General features: G+C 42.8%; 2 non-coding genes across 2 annotated transcripts; both read right to left on the bottom strand.

Moving 5' to 3' along the window:
* Positions 1–415: 415 nt before the first annotated feature.
* On the bottom strand, positions 416–487 carry Trnac-gca (transfer RNA cysteine (anticodon GCA)). Its single transcript has one exon. It is a non-coding gene; the product is annotated as a tRNA-Cys (tRNA).
* Positions 488–2,959: 2,472 nt separating this feature from the next.
* Trnac-gca (transfer RNA cysteine (anticodon GCA)) lies at positions 2,960–3,031 on the bottom strand. The gene has a single exon. It is a non-coding gene; the product is annotated as a tRNA-Cys (tRNA).
* Between the last annotated feature and the right edge of the window lie 2,227 nt (positions 3,032–5,258).

Raw genomic sequence — 5,258 nt, 5'->3', positions numbered from 1 at the left:
GCTATCTTTACAACTCCTTGATAAATCTGAAATTTATAAACTTTTCTGGAAAGTATAAAATAGAAGAAGAAAGGGAGATGAAAACGGTCTAATTAATAAGACTGAATATACAGAAAAGGAGAAACAAAGCTATGCATAAGAAAGTGTGTGTGTGTGTGTGTGTGTGTGTGTCTGTCTGTCTGTCTGTCTGCCTGCCTGTCTGTGTGTATATCTGTCTGTGACTGTGTCCAAGTGTATGCTAGAGAAGGGTGAATGTAGAGCCAGCAGCTCTACCATGAGGAGACAAATGAGCCTAAGCTTTTGCATGAGCCTTGGAGTAAATGCCTCCTTACGTTTTGAGCCCTAGACACCTAGCTTGCCTTAATTTAGTCCAGGACTTTTAATGAAGCTGCCAAGAGAAGCAAAAGTATCCTCTAGGGGGCACCTGGATTTGAACCAGGGACCTCTTGATCTGCAGTCAAATGCTCTACCACTGAGCTATACCCCCATGACAGTGAGGAGCTTCATATAAACATTTATTCCATTTTCGTGACCTACTTACATCACATCTCATAAATACCTTTGTGTCTGAGATTCCTCTAGGACTTCAAATCATCCTCAGTTCTCCTCTAGCCACACCATCTCTTCTTCTCCTCAGAGCACACATGCTTTTTATTTTTCCCCCAGTGCCTAAAGCTCAGTGCTACCTTCTCATATGATTTTCTAGCTTTTAATACATACTCCCAACTGCCCATTGATCTCTGGGCAAATCAATGAATGTTTTAAGCATTGAGAGTCACCAGCAAGTCTTGGGCAAGAAGGGGACATAAATGGGTATCCACATAGTCCTTCAGAAACTCATGGTTTGCCTCTGAAATTATAGGCAAATATGGTATATGTGCATGTATTTGTAATTATGTATTTGTATATGTGTGTGTTTATGTATATTATGATATTGGTGCATGTTTCATCAGATTTTCAAAGGGCCTTCACACAAGGTCAATAGACTCATTTTATAGTGAACAACAAAAACAAACAATAAAACCCCCTTAAGATGTTCCAAAGTCCAAAATTCACTATATAGATTTCGTCAACTCCTTTGTAAATCCCTTCACAATAAACTCCAAGTCTCTTCCAGTTCCTGTTCCCTTGAGTTCCAATCTGAGAACTCTTAACCTTGTGTAGTTCTAAGATGGAGAAAGAAGGTCCAGGAAATTTCTACTGCTGTAACAAATTCTCCATGCCAAGGCCTGTCAGCCACCGTGGGGCCAGAGGGTCAACAGCAGCCTGTGCTGGGGTTCATGCGCTCTCTGAGGACCCAGACAGCTACTCCCAGCTTAACCATCTGATGCCTCTCTCCCTACCTTGATTGGTGACACCACTGTGTATTTGGTCATTGGTCATCGAGGACAAAACACTAGAGGCAACTCTAGGCTCCTCGCATCTCTTTTCCCCTGCCCCAGTAAATCCCAGAATGCTACTGACGTCCACTCTGACACAGTTTGAGTCTATCCTCACTGCTGCACCGTGACAGCCTCCATCTCCTAAACAGCCTCCCAGCCTCCACCCCCACATCCCACCTCCTCTGCTCCCAGAGCAGCCAATGTGAAAATTATTCAGATCCCTCCCTTATAAATGCCTTCACAACCAACTTCAAGTCTCTCAGGACACAGGCAAAGTCCTTCTCAGGCCACGTCTACCTGTCTCTTCAGCATCATTTTCTGATTCTCCCACATGGCACTCTGTACCCTAGCTCCTTCCAGCTGCATCCATCTAGCTCCAGCTCTGCCCCTGCTGTTTCTTCTGCCTGGAACTGCAATCACCCTGCCACCACCCCCACCTCCATTCCACTCGCCATCTGTGAGGTATTATTCATCTCTGAAACCCCGATTGGCCATCAGTTACTCTCTGAAGCCTGCCATAACATACCCTCCCCTAGACAGAAGCAATCACTTCCTTTTCTGCTTTACTGAACCTGGCACAGTTATTCCCTCTGCTTTCTTATTGCACATGCTACATCCGATCAGGAGCAGATGGAGGCCGGGGGCAGTTTCTGTTCACTTCTGGGTTCATACTTTGCCTGGTTCTAGCGCATAGTAGATGCTCAGTGTGTGCTTTTCAAACTAACTTAAAGACTCAGTGTAGCCTGGGCTGTGCATGAGAGTGACACCCAAAACGAGGACCAGACCCTGAGCCCTGTGCCCAATGTCAGGGAACTTGGGGCACGGAAGGTAACAGAAATTTCTCAAACTCCAGAGAGAGAAAAGTGTCTAGTTCCTTAAAACCTCAGCCCAGTTCATGTTTACCCCCAGAAATGTTCTGCAAAGTGTGCCTGCAAAGTGTGCCTGCAAAGTGTGGGCACGGTCACTAAGTTGCTGGGATCTCCTTGCAGCCAGAAAGTTCTAACACTGGATGAAGCAATCCTAGGACCTTGAGAACAATGTTTAGTAGCCTTCTGTTACAAAGCTTTTAACATTAGAAGAGTATAAGTAACAATATTAAAGTTACTGAGAGCATGTGATCTGAGTTCAAATTCTGAATCTTCCCTTTATAGCTTTTTTTTTTTTTTAAGAGAGAGTGAGAGAGAGAGAGAATTTTTAATATTTATTTTTTAGTTTTCGGCAGACACAACATCTTTGTTTGTATGTGGTGCTGAGGATCGAACCCGGGCCGCACGCATGCCAGGCGAGCGCGCTACCGCTTGAGCCACATCCCCAGCCCCCTTTATAGCTTTTTGACCTTCGAGCAGCAAGCATCTTTGAGTCTCAGGCTCCCCATGTAAAATGGAAATACTGACAGTATGTATCTTGTAAAATCTGAGTGATAAATGAAGGGGATAATTAATGTAAAGAGTCCACACTGGTGCTTGTCATATACTTAAGAATGCAAGGGACACTATTATTCAATTATCCATGAGCACAGAAGATAACATATAAAGTGAGTCAATCCATATTCTTCTAAAGCAAAAACAAGAACACACAGGGGGCACCTGGATTTGAACCAGGGACCTCTTGATCTGCAGTCAAATGCTCTACCCCTGAGCTATACCCCCAGTGAAATGGATTTGTTTTTAGAGTGTATCTGTCTCTCAGCATTCTGGTTCCTAAAAGCTTCCATGACTCAGGGGAGCTATAATTAGAGAGAATGTTGCCTGGAGGGAATCTGGGTATTACAAGTCTTAGAAGACGTTTATAGTGAAGAAAAAAAAAAAGACGGAATTCTTAAGAACTAAGCTCTCAGAGCCAAAAAAAAAAACTCTCCTTGGACTTGCCAGGACCCAAAGTCTTATTCCTGTCCACCATATTTCGCACACAGCAAGCCTCAGCTCTAGGCAGAAATCATCAGGCTCTCCCCAAATGGCAACATCAGTCTAATGTGGATGATTGGATTCCTGTCATGCTTTCCTTAGCCAAGTCTCCTAGCAACTGAGATTCCCATTCCTTTTCATGACCTCACAGAACTGAGCTCATAACTGGCACTCAGTAGATATTTGTTGCATTAAATTGACTCTGGGGGAAAAACATGTCTAAATAACAATTTGTGCAAGGTAATTTTTCCAAGCCATCAATGTAAGATGATTTTAGTCAGATAAAAAAACAGATGACCAATGAGCTAGACTTGCCTGGAACTTGGAATGTTGTCAACTCCGAAAGGTCATTTGATAAAGAGAACCAAGGCTCCAGACGAGAACCTCTTAATCAAATAAGTAAATTATTGACCCCAGTCCTACTCCTCTTCAGCTTCCAAACACAGCCGTAATTATAACAACCTGCATTTCTTGACCTCATAAACATGTTTCACCCTAATAAACTGTGTGGGTGTTTCATATGGGAAATCTTGTATTTGGGGGCCTCTTGGAAAGTCTGTCTTTCTGACAATTTCATACCTTAGTTAGGCTTTTCCAAAGGACCCTGAGTTTGGGGTGGTCACTTTGTGTCAAGGTTGGGGTTCACTGGATGCCTAGGGGAGAGGAGCGACTGCATTCCATTCTTTCACTCCTCTGCCTCAGAGCTGAAAACCACAAAGCCCGCTTTTCTCATTGTTCTTTTCTCACCCTGGACATTAGTGGAAGTTGAGATTTTAGCAGTAACAGATGTACTGTGTGCTTCATACCCCAGAACCACAGTGCTGGAAGGGATTCAGACTGCACTTATTCCAACCATTTCTTCCACAGACTAAGAGAGGCTGAGAGGCTCACTTAAAATCACAGGCATATCAGGGGCAGGATCCAGACTGGGGTCCACTCTACCTGAGGTTCCTACGGTTCCTGCCTGGAAGAATGTGGGTATTCAGAAAATGTGTGTGGGATTAATATCAGACTATAGTTATGGACAGGGTCACCAACTCCAGTGATTTTCTGGGGATGCCCCAAGTTTTAGGAGTAAATGTCTTGCATCTGAAGATGTAGGAAATCCCTCAGAAAAGTGGGGCACTGAATTTGAACCAGGTGGTTTAGATATGAGGTGTCCCCCAAAAGTTCATGAGTGAGGTAAAGTAAGAATTTCAAAGGTGAAAAGATTATATTATAATCAGTCGATGAATCCACTGACATGGATTAACTGGGAGGTAACTACAGTCAGGTAGGTGTGCCTGGAGGAGGTAGGTCACTGAGGATGTACCTTTGGGGTTTATATTTTGACCCTGGTTAATGGAGGTCTCTCTCTCTCTTTTCTTGTTGCCATGTCCTGTGCTGTTTTTCTCCACCAAACTCTTCCACCATGATGTCTGCCTCACCTTGGGCTCAGAGCAATGGTGTTGGCTGTCTATGGACTGAGAATTCTGAAACTGTGAACACCATATAAACTTTTCCTCTTCTTGTATGTTAATTTTTTTTCTCTGTCCTTTGGTCACAGGGACCAAAAAAACTGACTAAATATCATCCTAGGTATGACCTTATTTTTTTCTCATCTACAGAATTTCTGATTTTTACCGTTCTATACTATCACAATTTTTTTACCTCCTCAACTAGTATTTACTTAATATTTGTTTTGAAATCAACTCACTGTTTTAAAATCAGCCTCCTCCTGAGCAAAAATATCCTTGAAATTATGCCAGTTGTGTTTCTTTCTGTTGCACATCAAAATAAATCCATAACTGTTACAATACATTTATATTATATTTATTTCACGTTGCACTTACAAGTCGCCAAGGATGCTTCTAAACACCTTCCTACTCTTTCATTTAATCCTCAAAACAATCCAGTGAAGGAGGAACCATTTTCATCTTTATTTCAAAAATGATGAAACTGAGGCACAGTGAAGTTAAGTGTCTTGCCCAAG

This window comes from Callospermophilus lateralis, chromosome 10 (assembly GCF_048772815.1).
Source record: "Callospermophilus lateralis isolate mCalLat2 chromosome 10, mCalLat2.hap1, whole genome shotgun sequence".
NCBI lineage: Eukaryota > Metazoa > Chordata > Mammalia > Rodentia > Sciuridae > Callospermophilus > Callospermophilus lateralis.
Note: the sequence above shows the minus strand (reverse complement) of the source record. Positions and strands in the feature narration are given on the sequence as shown.